The 17,986-nt window shown below is 41.9% G+C and overlaps 1 long non-coding RNA gene across 1 annotated transcript; it reads right to left on the bottom strand.

Moving 5' to 3' along the window:
- Positions 1–11,190: 11,190 nt before the first annotated feature.
- On the bottom strand, positions 11,191–13,726 carry LOC126980746 (uncharacterized). The gene is made up of 3 exons (XR_007733498.1): positions 11,828–13,726; positions 11,492–11,659; positions 11,191–11,323 (listed from the first exon to the last, which is right to left on the bottom strand). It is a non-coding gene; the product is annotated as an uncharacterized LOC126980746 (long non-coding RNA).
- Positions 13,727–17,986: the final 4,260 nt, after the last annotated feature.

Consider the following 17,986-nt stretch of genomic DNA (forward strand, 5'->3'; position numbering starts at 1 on the left):
ACTCCCATATCTCAAAAAGTACTGGTTCAATCTTCCTCAGGTTTTAACAGTAGGTAGACATACATGTTAACTATGTAGTATCCAAAATTTAGCCATCTGTGTGCAGCATTTTTTGAGTTATGGCCAAAAAATGGGGATCAATAATAAGTAAGCGAAAATTATTAATATGCAAGTATTTTGATAAGTTGGGAGACATCACCAAGCCTGTGCTCTGCCATGCCATGTTATCTTAAGCCCAAATAGCCCTATCTTGACTTAGTGAATAGTAACGAATTTGGCGCAAAAAAATATGGACTCCCATATCTCAAAAAGTACTGGTTCAATCTTCCATAGGTTTTGACAGTAAGTAGACATACATATGAACTATATAGTATCCAAAATTTAGCCGTCTGTGTGCATTATTTTTTGAGTTATGGCCGAAAAGTGAGGATCAATAATAAGTAAGCGAAAAATTATTAATATGCAATTATTTTGTTAAGCTGGGAGACACCACCAAGCCTGTGCTCTGCCATGCCGCGTTATCTTGCCCAAATAGCCCTATCTTGAATTAGTGAATAGTAGCAAACTCAGCGCATGAACTCAGTAGTGCAAAAAAATTTGGACTCCCATATCTCAAAAAGTACTGGTTCAATCTTCCTCAAGTTTTGACAGTAGGTAGACATAGATGTGAACTATATAGTATCCAAAATTTAGCCGTCTCTGTGCAGTATTTTTTTTGTTATGGCCAAAAAACATGGAACAATAATAAGGAAGCGAATTTTTTTTAATATGCAAGTATTTTGATAAGTTAGGAGACACCACCAAACCGTGTAATCTTGCCCAAATAGCCCTATCTTGACTCAGTGAATGGGCACGAACTTGCCGCAAATTTATTTTGACTCCCATATCTCAAAAAGTACTGCTTCAATTTTCCTCAAATTTTGACAGTAGGTAGACATACATATGAACTATATTGTATCCAAAATTTAGCCCTCTGTGTGCAGCATTTTTTGAGTTATGGCCGAAAAACTGGGATCAATGTCTGGCGCTATCTAGTTACCAGTGAAATTTGCCATGTCTGTAGTAGTAGTAACGGTTATAGTAGTAGAAGTGGTTGGTTTTCTTTCTCTTTGTTTTGCTTTCTTTCTTTATTTCCTGCCCTCTTTCTTCCTTTATTTTTATTTCCTCTTCTCTCTTTCTCTCCTTTTTTATTTGATGATTTTTTTTTTTTTTTTACAGCAAAGGAGACAGCACAAAGGGACAAAAAAAAGGAAACGATATAAAAAACCCGCTACTCGAAATATAGGATATGTTAAGGGTTATAGGATATGTTAAGGATATGTGTTATAGGATATGTTAACCCAGTAGCACCGAGGATCATGTTTCTTAATGGTCCCTCCAAGTGAGAAAAATGAGAAAAAATCATCACTCACACAAACCATTTCATAATATATATCAAAGCATTTGTGATCAGATTATGTATCATCTATTTTATGTATCATCTATTTATATCAGGGCACAAATTTGGCCCGTCGCTGGTACACGGTAAGGCCACAAATTTGGCCCGTCACTGCTACCGGGTTATGGGCAGGATAAGGTAAACCTGTAAACCAGCAACATATCCCCTATTAAGTCCAACAGTGCTGGACCAGTGATTGTTGTTAGGCTGTGTTTTCAGAATACTGTAGAGTACCTTTGGTTCCTAACATGCTTTTTTTTTTTTTTTTTTTTTGTATGTGTGTGTGTGTGTGTGTGTGTGTGTGCTGGCCCATATCACCGATAGGCTTTCTTGAGGGGCCTGCGGGCAACACTCGTGCATAGTCGGTTAGTAGGAACACCCAGTGCTTCAAGCAAGTAGTACCCTGCGCTACACTCCCTTGCTGTTGCTGATATTGCTTTATTGTTTCTTGCTTCTAATTCAGCGGTTCTTAACCCGGTGGTCGTGATCTTGGAATGAGGTGAGTTGTTTTGAGGAATATTGGATTTTATTTGTATGGTGTAAGGTTTTCTGCATGTTATACTGTATCTACAACTTCTGTAATAAATTATAAGTGGGAAGAGTTTTACAATCTGTGATAACTTGCTAATAAGCCAATGAAGTAGTCAAGACAAATGCAAATTCTAAACTATTATTTTGCATTTAGGAATACTAAGCTATTATTTTGCATTTAGGAAACTATTAGGCTATTATGCATTTAGGAATGCTAAACTATTATTTTGCATTTAGGAATACTAAGCTATTATTTTGCATTTAGGAATACTAAGCTATTATTTTGCATTTAGGAAACTAGTAGGCTATTATGCATTTAGGAATACTAAGCTATTATTTTGCATTTAGGAAACTAGTAGGCTATTATGCATTTAGGAATACTAAGCTATTATTTTGCATTTAGGAAACTAGTAGGCTATTATGCATTTAGGAATACTAAACTATTATTTTGCATTTAGGAAACTATTAGGCTATTATGCATTTAGGAATACTAAGCTATTATTTTGCATTTAGGAAACTAGTGGGCTGTTATGCATTTAGGAATACTAAACTATTATTTTTACATTTAGGAAACTAGTAGGCTATTATGCATTTAGGAATACTAAACTATTATTTTGCATTTAGGAATACTAAGCTACTATTTTGCATTTAGGAAATTAGTAGGCTATTATGCATTTAGGAATACTAAACTATTATTTTCCATTTAGGAATACTAAGCTATTATTTTTGCATTTAGGAAACTAGTAGGCTATTATGCATTTAGGAATACTAAACTATTATTTTGCATTTAGGAATACTAGCTACTTGCTGAAAGAGAGATGGAGATGTGATATATTATTCACTTTTATATATATGTTCTTATTTTTTATATTAATAGTTTTTAACAGCACCTTACAGGCTCATTCTCATAGCAACATAAAAGTTTATCCTTGTATCTTAATATTTGTGTAATATCATTGAGGTATATTCGTCTCGGTTACAATTTCATACGAGTTATAAAACACAGTACGCATATTTTACTACGTTTTCCTATACTCCGGAATCAAACCAATGTTTCCTGATGCAATGTTAACCCGGCAGCAGCGACGGGCCAAATTTGTGCCATGAAATAACCCCCCCAAAAAGAGATGATAAATAATCTGATCACAAATGTTTTGATATATTGGGGAGAGCCGGTATGATTCGGACAGTGGTATGGTCCGGTCATAGCATTTATTGTAAAGTGTATGGGACTGAGTGCCGCGAGATTTTGTGTGAATGTGCAAAACTTTGTTGCCTTGGCCCACAAAGGGACAACCACGCCCTCAGAGCTGTCATTTTCGATGCAAGTCCTATTTTATGTTTTTTTGCATCTCGTATGTAATATTTTCAGGGTGTATCGTAAGCTCTCACTTCAAAAACGTGCCAATTAGCGAGATGTAAATTATTTCGGTGACGCAGCGATGCACGGCGAAGGTGTTGCCGTATAACACGATCACCACCAAGGCTCTCGTGCTGGAAAAGGAGTGTGACCACACATTTGTTTTTTATAGAGTCGTGATGATTCGGACGGTTGATTTTGTCATGATTTTTATTAAATTTATATCAATTTAAACATTATAGGTGTTGCAATGGTTATAAAAAAGTTAATTTGGTTGATTAATATTCAGATATTATGCTTGTGAGAAGAGAAGGAAGACATAATACCAAAATTTTTGAGATATTTCTTGTAGTTCTCCTTTTATTTTTTCCCCTCCAAATATTGAGAGGATACTTTTGTCCTTAAACAAATGATTTGTAGAAGATATAATCTTGTTTATTAGACAATCAAACTTAAGTTATATTAATATTATGGCGAGTATTATGAGTGTCCGTACCATCCCACCTCCCTGGCCGAACCATCACCACAGGTGGGGATGGTTTGTACGATTTAGAAACTTGTCTTTCATCACCTACATGTGAAAACTGGAAATAGCTACGAGTGTCATATTAGCAACCTAAAGAGCCAAATGATAGAGGAACATTTTGAGATCAACAAAATTACACTACTTCTTAAACTTCTTTTTCTAAAAATATTTTTCTAAAAAGTTTCCGAATCATACCGGCTCTCCCCTATTATGAAATGGTTTGTGTGAGTGATGATTTTTTTCTCATTTTTCTCGCTTAGAGGGACCATTAAGAAACATGGTCCCTGCTACTGGGTTAATAAAAGACATCTGTTATTAGGTACATAGATATGTATATATTTTTTTATTGCAATGAAAATACGTACTACACATGTCAGGGCAAGAAAATGATCTTTGATTTTCTCATATATGATTATCATTTCTTATATCTAAGATATATTATCCTGTTCCTTGATGTTTATGCCTTCATATTGTGCTTAGTGTTTGTGAAGATTATAAGACTTCATTACTTCCTATTGTAAAACCAAATTGTCGAGTCCGTTTGGGCAGAGGCTCCCTTGGGTCCATTTCTCCCCTCTGCTCTGCCACACAGTCTGCTTTCCAATCTTCTAAGAACCTGCCTTACATTTCCTCTTGTAGCGCCTCTCTCACTTCCCTCTCCATCATTCACTGCCCCCCTGCTGTCCTTCCTTCATTTCAGTCGTAATACACCAGGTATTTGTTATATGCGAGGGATATGTTCTGCAAAAAGCTCGCATAATGTGAATTCGCATATATTGAATCTATCAACCTATTAATTATAGGGGGTTATGTTCCACAACACATTTTTGAACCCTCCAACTATTTATTCCAGCACCGTTTCACAACAATAAAGCACTAAAGATTGCTTCCAGGGAGACACACCCAAAGTGTACGATTTAGGAATTAGCTACCTGAGGATTAACTTTAGGATCAGAGGGAGGAAAAGGTTAATTACAGGCGAGGAAAGTGCGGGAAAACATTTGCACCCGCCGCCCTCTAGGGTGACTCGGCCACCATACCTCACCAACCAGTCACACCAGCGCCACTACTCGCATAGTAGCGAATTTTTCTCGCATAAAACGAATACTTGGCACATTTAGGTTAGTCGCATATTTCGAACTCGCATATATCGAATACCCGGTGTATTTCCTTTTCCTCATGCCCTCATATTCTGCTCTCTATTTCCCTCTCCCTCCCTCTTCTGTGAATTGCTTTCCTCAGCATCAGCTTCAATATGTGCACCCTACATCTCCACACAAGACGTGGATTCAGTATGTTTTTTGGCCAGTAGGAGGCACTGTGATTAGTGTGTTTGTAAAGAATAATAGTCTTCTTTTGTAGTGCGGCGACTATGCCTGATGAACGGGCCACCAAAACAACACTGCCTGTGTATACCTGCACCAGTAATCAACCGTGTAGCAGCGACGGGCCAAATTTGTGGCTTTACCGTGTAGCAGTGACGGGCCAAATTTGTGGCTTTACCATGTAGCAGTGACGGGCTAAATTTGTGGCTTTACCGTGTAGCAGCGACGGGCCAAATTTGTGGCTTTACCGTGTAGCAGTGACGGGCCAAATTTGTGCCATGATATAAACCCTCCAAAATAGATGATAAATAATCTGATCACAAATGCTTTGATATATATTATGGAATGGTTTGTGTGAGGGGTGATTTTTTCTCATTTTTCTCGCTTGGAGGGACCATTAAGAAACATGGACCCCATTGCTTCCGGGTTGAGGGCCTGCTTTGCTTGACATTCTTCATTCAGGGTGTGGGTGCTTTTCCCTAGTCATTGTAAGTGGTTTGGGTGTGCTTAGGGTGGGCTTCATGGTGCAGTGGTTAGCACACTCGACTCACAACCAAGAGAGCCTGGGTTCGATTCCTGGGCGGAGTGGAAAAATTTGGGTGGCTTTTCTGATACCTTTTCTGGTACCCAGCAGTGAATGGGTACCAGATATTAATCGGGGGTTGTGTCCTGTCTCCTGGGGTCTTTTCCCTTCTCCTATAATTCCTTCCCCTTCTGTCTCTCTCCGGCATATGACCACAGATGTTGCACCGACTAAACCAAACTTCCGAACTTTTCCCGCACAAAGCCACATGCTGGTTTTGTACCTGGCAGTGGCCTGAGCCATGTTGCTGCTACAAGATTCATTGAATAGCATATTTTTATAATGTAACGCAGGTGATGTTACTTTGCTGACTTTCTTGAGCTTTCATATTTGTGTATTTACGTATATTTCATGGAGGCATCATCATCATCATCATTGTTTAACGTCCATTTATTCCCTATGGTGGGGTTGGACGGGACATGAGCCTCCTCCACTGTTGCCGGTCCATAGCCATTTCTTCCGTGATGTTCAGCCTCCTCATATCTTCCTCCACCACCTTTCTCCACGTCTTCCTTGGCCTTCCTGGAGGCATGACATACATTATTACTTTCAGTTTTACAAGTGTCAGATTTTGTGAGTGTTTTTTACGCTAGAATTTTACTCAATTATGTAAATCAGAAACCACAGAAATATAACCCAAGTGTGTATGAATGAATGCAATGATAAGCACATACTTTGATTTCACTCCAGAATGTTTCATGGGTCATATATAAATAAACAAAGAAATTAAAATAAGTTAATGTTTAGCCCGGTAGCAGCGACAGGCCAAATTTGTGGCTTTACCGTGTAGCAGTGACGGGGCAAATTTGTGCCATGATATAAACCCCCCAAAATAGATGATACATAATCTGATCAGAAATGCTTTGATATATATTATGAAATGGTTTGTGTGAGGGGTGATTTTTTCTCATTTTTCTTGCTTGGAGGGACCATTAAGAAACATGATCCCCGCTGCTACCGGGTTAGGCCCACTACCCTCGCTTGAGACACAAAAACAGTTCCTCCACCAAGTTTGTTCCTCTCGTTGTGTGACGATGGGTGTGTCAAGTGTTGGCTGCTTATGGTTATGACAGGTAACTCTCGATTTACGCGAGTATTGTGTCCTTGAAGAGGTGGCGTAAATCAAAACAATGTAAATCAAACAAGAGGTAGGTTCGTACCTTCATTGCCTACTGTATCACTCTGACTCCTCTCTGTCTCGTGGTTCCTCCTCTGGCTGCCCTTCCCCTCGTGGTAGCACAGCAGCGAGGGTGTTGTTGTTGAGTAGCGTGGCAGCGTGGGTACTGTATTGTTGTTCAAATGGCGCGCGGGAAGAACTGAGCTCAGGTGTGTGGCCGCAGCACCGTGTGAGTCTAGGTGCGTGAGACATCTGGTGGCCACTCCATAAAATATCGCGTATGAGTGAAAAATACGTGTAAATTAAACATTTTATTTGGATTTTGGACACCCAAAATTGCCAGTGATTGCTAGCTACTTTAACTAAAACTTGGTCAGGGCCTGTTGAAGCGATGAGGACTCACACACTCTAAAATCTCTCACGTGATAAATCATGATGCACTGTGCCTATATTCTACAAGACATTGATCCCAAGTGTTTATGCTAACATTTTTCAGGTGCATTGGTGAGAAACACCCTACCATTCAGTTATTACAAGCTAAATACTCGCGACAAAGCTTACACCATTCTCGCATCTTTCATACTCTCTTGCCGCATGTATAGCTGGAACCATTTTTCCAGTAGTTTCCACGAAGACTGATGTTTAATCTGGCAAGTACCGAACATAATCTAGTTGGTAGAACTCGTGGTAAAAGATATTTGACCCTAAAATACTATTGTTGTCCGGAATCCCGGACGGCAGCACTGCCGTCTCATCTGTCTGTAAGGCTGAACTCTTCGCTCAAACTTTCTGTAAGAACTCGACCTTGGATGATTCTGGGCATATTCCTCCTACTCATCCCCCCTCTGACTCCTTTATGCCTGTTATTAAGATTCTTCCTAATGATGTTTTCTATGCCCTCTCTGGCCTCAACTCTCAGAAGGCTTATGGACCTGATGGAGTGCCTCCTATTGTCCTTAAAAACTGTGCTTCTGTGCTGACACCCTGCCTGGTGAAACTCTTTCGTCTCTGCCTATCAACATCTATCTTTCCTTCCTGCTGGAAGTATGCCTCTGTACAGCCTGTGCCTAAAAAGGGTGACCGCTCCAATCCCTCAAACTACCGCCCAATAGCTTTACTTTCATGTCTATCTAAAGCTTTTGAATCAATCCTTAACCGGAAGATTCAAAAGCACCTTTTCCACTTCTAATCTTCTATCTGATCGCCAGTATGGATTCCACAAGGGGCGTTCTACTGGCGATCTTCTTGCTCTCTTAACTGACTCTTGGTCATCCTGTCTTAGCAGTTTCGGTGAAACTTTCTCTGTTGCGCTAGACATATCGAAAGCCTTTGATAGAGTCTGGCACCAGTCTTTGCTTTCTAAACTGCCCTCTTTCGGATTCTATCCCTCTCTCTTTTCCTTTATCTCCAGTTTCCTTTTCGGCCGTTCTGTCTCTGTGGTGGTAGGCGGTCACTGCTCTTCCCCTAAACCTATCAACAGTGGCGTTCCACATGGCTCTGTCCTATCACCCACTCTCTTCCTGTTATTCATCAATGATCTTCTTTCCATAACAAACTGTCCTGTCCACTCGTACGCCGACAACTCCACTCTGCATTATTCAACATCCTTCAGTAGAAGACCATCACAACAGAAGTACACGACTCCAGACTGGAGGCTGCAGAACGATTAACCTCAGACCTTGCTATCATTTCCGATTGGGGCAGAAGGAACCTTGTGTCCTTCAATGCCTCAAAAACTCAATTTCTCCACCTATCAACTCGACACAGTCTTCCAAACACCTATCCCCTATTCTTCGACAACACTCAGCTGTCACCTTCTTCAACACTAAACATCCTCGGTCTATCCTTAACTCAAAATCTCGACTGGAAACTTCATATCTCCTCTCTTGCTAAATCAGCTTCCTCGAGGTTGGGCGTTCTGTATCGTCTCCGCCAGTTCTTCTCCCCCGCGCAGTTGGTATCCATATACAGGGGCCTTGTCCGCCCTCGTATGGAGTATGCATCTCACGTGTAGGGGGGCTCCACCCACAGCTCTTCTGGACAGAGTGGAGGTTAAGGCTCTTCGTCTCATCAGCTCTCCTCCTCCTACTGATAGTCTTCTACCTCTTAAATTCTGCCGCGATGTTGCCTCTCTTTCTATCTTCTATCGATATTTCCACGCTGACTGCTCTTGTGAACTTGCTAACTGCATGCCTCTCCCCCTCCCGCGGCTCTGCTGCACACGACTTTCTACTCATGCTCATCCCTATACTGTCCAAACCCCTTATGCAAGAGTTAACCAGCATCTTCACTCTTTCATCCGTCATGCTGGTAAACTCTGGAACAATCTTCCTTCATCTGTATTTCCTCCTGCCTACGACTTGAACTCTTTCAAGAGGACGGTATCAGGACACCTTTCCTTCCGAATCTGAGCTTGCTTTTGGCCACCTCTTTTGATTCTTTTTTTAGGAGCAGTGATTAGCAGGCTTTTTTTTTATTATTGTTTTTTTTTTGTGCCCTTGAGCTGCCTCCTTTGTTGTAAAAAAAATAGAAAAAAAATGGGGGGGTTAATTTGTGTCGTGGAAGGAAATCTGTTAGACATACGTTGCTGTATGGCCGTGACATTTCAGTTAGCATTCTGCCCTTGGTGCGTGAGGTACGTTTGTGTTTTTCCCATGCTTAACCCAGTAGCAGCAATGGGCCAAATTTGTGGCTTTACCGTGTACCAGCGATTGGCCAAATTTTTCACATGATATAAAAACCCCCAAAAATCGATGATGCATAAACTGATCACAAATGCGTTGATATCTATTATGAAATGGTTTGCGTGAGTAATGATTTTTTTCTCCTTTTTCTCGCTTATAGGGACCTTTAAGAAACATGATCTCCGCAGCTACTGGGTTAATTCCTGAACTGTTCCCAATTGGCTGGAATTCTGGATACGATAGTAATTATGACATATCAAGTATAACGCAGGCTGGAACATTTCGGGGGACGTGTGAACTCCACGTATGGCACAACTCAACACACTCAGCCAACACTGCCTGGCGCTGGTGCCTTCATTAGGGAAATGTAGCGTTTTTTTAAAGTTTCACTTTTTTTTGTAATGTTATTTTTGGGCAATATGTTAAGTTTATAGGTCATAGAATTATGAATGACCACTCCTCTGGACTCTTTTTAGGAGCAGTGAGTGGCGGCTTTTTTTTTTCATTATTGTTTCCTTTTTTTGCCCTTGAACTGTCTCCTTTGCTGTTATAAAATAAAATAATAAATAAAATAAAGCATGGAGGCAAATTGCCAAGCAGTGTACACTTGCTCCGCATCATGAGTCATAAGGTGTGTGAATATTGCAGCCGCGTGGCATCATGTAAGAAACTACAGGGTCAAGAAATGGCAATGGCTGAGAGCTGTCGTCGGGGCTTAGCATTACACATGCAAGCAACGGCTCAGAGCTGTGGCTGTACAGGTTAATGAATCCCACTTAAATTTGAGTACATTAACACCTAACAGTGAGTGGTGGAGGGTGTCGGTAAAGGCCAGTGTCCTGCAGTACTACAGGTGATGACGGTCACATGTGAGGTGATTCACACACACAGTGATCATGCACGTCAACCCAGCCACCAGTGTTCAGTCCAGTACCGTGGTGTGCAGGTGTGTCGCTGAGGAGTCAGGAAGTGCACAAGTAGCTACGGCTTCTTACTGTGCAAATAAGTGGTCAGTATGAGTGAAAGGGGAAAAGTTGGGGTTCTGTAAGCACACTCCAATTAACCTACGTTATAATGAGTTGGCACAACAAAACTTTGCCTAGTGAACAGCTTCTCAGCAATATAATTGTTTGTTAAGGGGGCTTGCCTGTACCTTGATAGAACATGTGATCTAACACATCTCCCACACACCAGGAAGGACTACTGGCCATGAGTGTAGCGTTGAGGAAGACTTGCTGCCCCCTCGCCCTCAAGGCTGGCCTGCAGCCTGAGTGGCCAGGAGCAGCGGAGTAGACTGTCACTGGTGTGAGGACCAAGGCCTGATCAGAAGGACCACCACCACCATGCTGCTGCCTTCTCCAGCCATAAAGGAAAGGGAAAGGTTGAGTGTCAGGACTGTAGGACAATTTGATAGGGGAGAGGAAGTTCATCAGACACAGCCTTGCACACACTGGTTCAGGAAACCATGAGAGCCAGGAGTGTGAGAAAAGCCTCCCTGGGAAGGGTGACTTTGACTAAGACACTCACTCCTTCTGCTGAAAGAAATCATGATTGTGCAGTTTGTGGGGAAAGTTTCAGCAAGAAGGGTGAACTCAAGACACACAGCCTTTCACACACTGCTGAAAAAAATTATGAATGTGAAGTTTGTGGGAAAAGATTTAATCAGAAGAGTACCCTCAACACACACATCCTTACACACACTGGTGAGAGAAATCATGAATGTGAAGTTTGTGGGAAAAGATTTAATCGGAAGAGTCACCTCAACAGACACATCCTTACACACACTGGTGAGAGAAATCATGAATGTGAAGTTTGTGGAAAAAAATTTAATCGGAAGAGTACTCTCAACAGACACATCCTTACACACACTGGTGAAAGAAATCATGAATGTGAAGTTTGTGGGAAAAGATTTAATCTGAAGAGTCACCTCAACACACACATCCTTACACACACTGGTGAGAGAAATCATGAATGTGAAGTTTGTGGGAAAAGATTTAATCAGAAGAGTCACCTCAACACACACATCCTTACACACACTGGTGAGAGAAATCATGAATGTGAAGTTTGTGGGAAAAGATTTAATCGGAAGAGTCACCTCAATGCACACATCCTTACACACACTGGTGAGAGAAATCATGAATGTGAAGTTTGTGGGAAAAGATTTAATCAGAAGAGTCACCTCAACAGACACATCCTTACACACACTGGTGAGAGAAATCATGAATGTGAAGTTTGTGGGGAAAAATTTAATCGGAAGAGTCACCTCAACACACACATCCTTACACACACTGGTGAAAGAAATCATGAATGTGAAGTTTGTGGGAAAAAATTTAATCGGAAGAGTCACCTCAACACACACATCCTTACACACACTGGTGAGAGAAATCATGAATGTGAAGTTTGTGGGAAAAAATTCTGTTTAAGGTCATACCTGAAGAGACATAGCATAAGACACACTGGTCACAAAGGGTTCAAATGTGATGGTTGTGGAAAGCGTTTCATGACCAGAGCTGAGATTACCAGACATGTGAAGATTCACCTCTGAGGTGTTGTGTTGTGCTGCTGTATGTGGGAGAGAGTAGGCAGTGCAGGGCAGCATTGACTAGTATGAAGGACAGAAAATATAGCCCAGATGGGCAATCAAGGCAGGTTTTGTGTGTGTGTGTGTGTGTGTATTTACCTATTTGTATTGACCTGTTTGTAGTCTACCGGGCCCGGGCTAAGCTCTAATAGTCCCGTCTCCATATCTACATTCCTTTGCCTTTCCATCATTTGTTGGGCACTGTATGCCTCCACCACCTCTTCCCGCAAGCTGTTCCATGTGTTTATGAGATAGCCTGCCCCCCTTGTATGTCAGTAAATGTGATCAATGAGGTAACCTACACCCCTTGTATGTCAGTAAATGTGATAAATGAGGTAACCTACACCCCTTGTATGTCAGTAAATGTGATCAATGAGGTAACTTGCACCCCTTGTATGTCAGTAAATGTGATAAATGAGATAACCTACACCCCTTGTATGTCAGTAAATGTGATAAATGAGATAACCTACACCCCTTGTATGTCAGTAAATGTGATAAATGAGGTACCCTACACCCTTGTATGTCAGTAAATGTGATAAATGAGATAACCTATACCCCTTGTATGTCGGTAAATACACCTGTCTGTGTAGTGCCTGTAGGCAAAGTGGTCTGTGACAAATGACAAATACCTGTTGAAATATCAGGACTAGAGTTATGTTAATGAGATGAGATGGATGGATCCCTTTTTTGCCTCCTAGTGTATGAGTTTCATGTATCAAAGAACTATGCATTTGTAACTCCTTCACTTTCTCTTCCTCATAACCCGTCCGCTGCGATTGGCACGGATCTGGCTTTTACTGGTAGCCCGGTAACATATACTCCCATGTCCTTCTCTGCCTCTGTGGTGGATAGTGGAGTGTTTCCCATGTGGTATTGGTGTGCTGGATATCCCCTCCCAAGGTGCAGGACTTTACATTTTTCTTCATTGAATTGTAGCAGCCACTTTTTGTTCCTTTCCTGTAGCTTGGTGATGTCTGACTGTAGGAAATCTGCAGTCAAGGGGTTAAGAAGATCAGAGAGTTTTAGGGTTTCTGCCCCTTAGTTCCAGGGTTTATTTCCCTAAGTTAAGCCTTCAGTAAATATTTAGTAGAGGTTTGCATCATTTTTTCTGGATGCTAACATTTTTCACCTGTACGGAATTTTATTATGTTAACAAAGTTCTAGTTATTTCTCTATGAAGTGGCAGAAATACACAGCTGCTGGGAAGCATTGCACTGTTTCAGTCACAGCTTCATGTACAAAAAATATTATTATTTCCACAGATAAATACCCAACTCTCTTGAAAAGCTGTTTACCTGTAAAGGATTATTCTAGGCTACAAAGGTTTAATTAGGTTATGTAAGAGTTGGTTAGATTAGGCTTGATAAGGTAAGGTTAGATTAGGTTGGGTAAGTAAGAGTTCAACAGATATTAACTCAAATTACCTAACCTCACTTACCTCATAATCTAACCAAACCTTTTATAATACAAGGTTTATGAATATGAAACTGTACACTATAAACAAGCTAAATTCATATATAGCTGATTTAGGAAATAAAAGTAGTTATGCTTCAGTACACTGTGTGGTATGATTTGCCAAGTCATCTTCCCATTTACACCTGTCACTCTCCTGCACCTGTGTATTGGTTTAACCCGGTGGTAGCAGTGGGGATCATGTTTCTTAACCGTCCGCTGTGATTGGCACGGATTTGGCTTTCACTGCATGTAGCCTGGTAACTATACTCCATGTCTTTCTCTGCCTCTGTGGTGGATAGTGGAGTGTTTCCCATGTGGTATTGGTGTGCTCGATACCCTTCCAAGGTGCAGGACTTTACATTTCTCTTCATTGAATTGTAGCAGACACTTTTTGTTCCATTCCTGTAGCTTAGTGAGTTCTGACTACAGGAAATCCATAGTCAAGGTGTTAATTGACTCTCTAAGTGAGAAAAATGAGAAAAAATCACCCCTCACACAAATAATTTCATAATATATATCAAAGCATTTGTGATCAGATTATGTATCATCTATTTTGGGGGTTTATATCATGGCACAAATTTGGCCCGTCGCTGCTACACGGTAAAGCCACAAATTTGGCCCGTCACTGCTACTGGGTTAATCAAGGCCAGCCCTTCCTATGTGCTCACTACAATCATTGCGCAGGGCCTCTCATCACTGGGGGGCCTAAGGATGTGCATAAAAGAAAAGAGAAAGAAAATCAGGGCGGTGCTTTCATTATTCCCCCATGATAAAAAGCTCTATAAACAGCATTAAACAAATTAAAGCAAAACATATATATTTATTTACTTTACATTGCTTAGGACAGGGATCTAATTTGTAGGGCGAGTACATAGGAAAAAAAAAGTTAACATAAGGCTAAATATGTTTTCATAGGAGATGTCTAAGTGGGGATATGATAGAGCTATATAAAATGTTTTCAGATTGCGATAACTTGGTTGTGGATACTTTCTTTACACTAGAGGAGGGCAACTATAGATGGTCTGAGTCTCGCAGAAAAGTGTGCCAGATGTGTGACAGGGGTGTGGACGAGACATGTGGTGCTGGAATGTAAGAAGTATGACAGGGAGAGAACGAAGATGATGCAGGTGTTTCTGAGTGAGATGGGGCGTGGAGTGAATGGTAAGGGTGTGGACGAGACATGTGGTGCTGGAATGTAAGAAGTATGACAGGGAGAGAACAGAGATGATGCAGGTGTTTCTGAATGAGATGGGGCGTTGAGTGAATGGTAAGGGAGTGGACGAGACATGTAATGCTGGAATGTAAGAAGTATGACAGAACATAAGAACATAGGGAAACTGCAAGAGGCCGGGTGGCCTACACAGGGCAGCTCCAGAATCCCCCCCACTACTCACGGTGGGTGAGGTGTAGTTACAGGGGTTACAGGTAGAGGCTTGATCCTCGTTATACCGGCGGTACTAGGCATGCATCCAGTACCCCGTCACCTTACTGCACCCACACCTCACTGCCACCTGTCGTCCTCGTCCATGTAGCTATCCAGTCTACTCTTAAAACAAGCTATCGTCCCTGCACTAACTATGTTATTGCTGAGTCTATTCCATTCCCCCCTCCCCCTATTACTAAACCAATGCTTGCCTATATCTCTCCTAAATCTATAATTTTCTAATTAAAATCCATTACTGCGAGTTCTATCCTGCTGGCTAATTCTCAGTACTTTACTTATATCGCCTTTGTTGTAACCCTTGACCCATTTGAATACTTCTATCAGATCTCCCCGCACTCTTCATCTCTCTAGTGAATGTAAGTTTAGGTGTTTCAGCCTATTTTGATATGGGAGGTTCCTCAGCCCCTGAATCATCTTGGTCATCCTCCTCTGAACTGATTCTAGCAAGTTGATGTCCATTCTGTAGTGTGGGCACCAAAACTGGACAGCATAATCTAAGTGTGGCCTAACTAACGCTAAATAGAGTCTGAGGATGACCTCTGCACTCCTGTTGGTTACCGTCCTGTTAATAAAGCCTAATACCCTGTTAGCCCTTTTCATCGCACTAATACATTGCTTCCTTAGTTTTAGGTCAGAGTTCACTAACACTCCCAAATCCCTTTCACACTCAGACCTGCCTATCGCTGTGGAGTCTAAACTATACCCATGTAATGGGTTGCGTGTTCCTACACTAAGTACGCTACATTTGGTGATGTTAAAATTCATCTGCCATTTCTCTGACCAAGCTGACAGTTTGTTGAGATCCTCCTGCAGTGCTCTAGCATCCTCCCCTGTCCTAATAGTGCATCCTATTTTGGTGTCATCTGCAAATTTACCTATGTCACTAGTTATCCCATTGTCTATGTCATTGATGTAGATAATGAATAGAAGCGGGCCTAAAACTGAACCTTGAGGAACCCCACTGGTAACATTACCCCATTCGGATTTTTTACCGTTAATGGTAACACTCTGTTTCCTGTCGCTAATCCATGCCTTAATCCAATCAAATACCTTCCCTCTTATCCCATGAGCCCTGACTTTATTTAACAGTCTCTGGTGAGGTACCTTATCGAAGGCCTTACTAAAATCAAGATAAACCACATCATAGCTCTCATCATTGTCAGCTGCCTCGTATACTCTATCGTAACAGGATATAAGATTAGTGAGGCACGACTTTCCTTTAGTAAACCCATGCTGTGAGTCGTGAATTTAATTATGTCTGTCTATATGGTCCCTAATACTGTAGCGTGGAAAGACAAAATAATTTAAATTAATTAAGTAATTAAAGCTACATCCCTTTTTATGACAACCACTAGGGTTATGATGGTATGTGGTAGCGTGGTAGTCGTCGAGTGCTGGTCCCGGATGTTAAGGCCTCAGGACAAGTGAACACTCGTTCCGAAGTTTGTGACCAGAAGGGCGTTACTTATGTGGTTAATTATGGAAGGTGGGAGGATTTCCGTGGGAACCACTTTTTGAGACAGCATTAAGAAACTGGATGGTGATAATGTACTATGGGGGGGGGGATGTGTGTATGGTTCAGTAATCTCAGATGAGCAGCAAAACAGGCTCCAAATGATAACACTCAGTAAGGTTATATATAAATATGTATTAGGTTTCCTTTTGCAAAGGTTAGCGGAGTACTAATAAAAATAAGAAAAAAATGAATGACTGACAGGCTGTAGGCCTCTAATCTAACTAGCTACCGGCACAAGGGAGATTTGGGGAATACACAGAATGTTTAGCTCTAGTTGCTGGATGCGGAGAAGGAGGAGCTGGCGTGAGCGTCGGGCTCGGCAGGGGACGTTCACGATGGGAATGGGCGGTCCTGGTGATGGACAGACGGGCGCCGCTTGATGTGGAGATGGAGCGGCTCGGGTGGTGTGAAGAGGCGGGCGCCCTTTGATGTAGGGAACAGCTTGGGGCAGTCGTATTTCGGCCCCCAGGACAGTCGAGGGGCAGGTTACCCCGCCATACAAGTTCCCATCCTGTAGTCCGTCTCACCCCGCAGGCCGTGGGTGGTATTTCGGGGGGGGGGGCTGAGTGGAGAGATGGACACCTCTCTCACTCAACTCCAACTCGCTGCCTTTCCTTGCTAGGGCTGCTGCTCGTCTCCTGCTAGCCCGCCTCACACAGCAGGCCGTGGGTGGTGTGTACGTCTCCCAAGCTTCTGGCTTGCTGCAGTGGTGCTTGTCTCCTCTCTTCTCTCCCGCTTCTGGTTTGCTGCAGTGGTGCTTGTCTCCTTACTTCTCTCCCGCTTCTGGTCCTCTTCCTCCTCCTCCTTGCTTACTCATCAGCTTCTACCCTCCATCACGTGATCTTTTAACCCCGCATTACTGACTCTCTCTCCCTTCCGGAACATTCTTTTACAATCAAACCCCTACCTATCTAATTAACTAGTTATTGGTTTCTTGGAGGGGTTCGAGGCTTTGAGATGAGGGATTTCAGTAACTCGTTCATATATTCGCTCATTCGCTCGCCGTGTTATCTTCTCATAACCTTTTACGCACTTACATTCCTCAGCTACCCATTCACTCTTTCACTCATTCACTCTCACTCACTCACGCTCCCACTTACTCACTGTCACTCACCGACTTACTCACATTCTCTCGTTCATTCATGCACTCGCTTACACTTACTCACTCTGTTACTCACTGACTTACTCACATTCTCGTTCACTCACATTCGGACCGTTACAATACTATCAGCTATTATTGACTCAATCATTTTACCAATAACTGACGTCAAACTAATCGGCCTGTAGTTCTCCATAGAAGATTTGTCTCCCTTCTTAAATATTGGAATAACGTGTGCCTGCCTCCATGAAACAGGCACCACCCCTGTGTCTAGTGACTTCCTAAATACTTCTGTTAACTGCCCACTTATTTCAGTTTCGCATTCCT

The sequence above is a fragment of the Eriocheir sinensis genome, chromosome 45, assembly GCF_024679095.1.
Source record: "Eriocheir sinensis breed Jianghai 21 chromosome 45, ASM2467909v1, whole genome shotgun sequence".
Classification (NCBI taxonomy): domain Eukaryota; kingdom Metazoa; phylum Arthropoda; class Malacostraca; order Decapoda; family Varunidae; genus Eriocheir; species Eriocheir sinensis.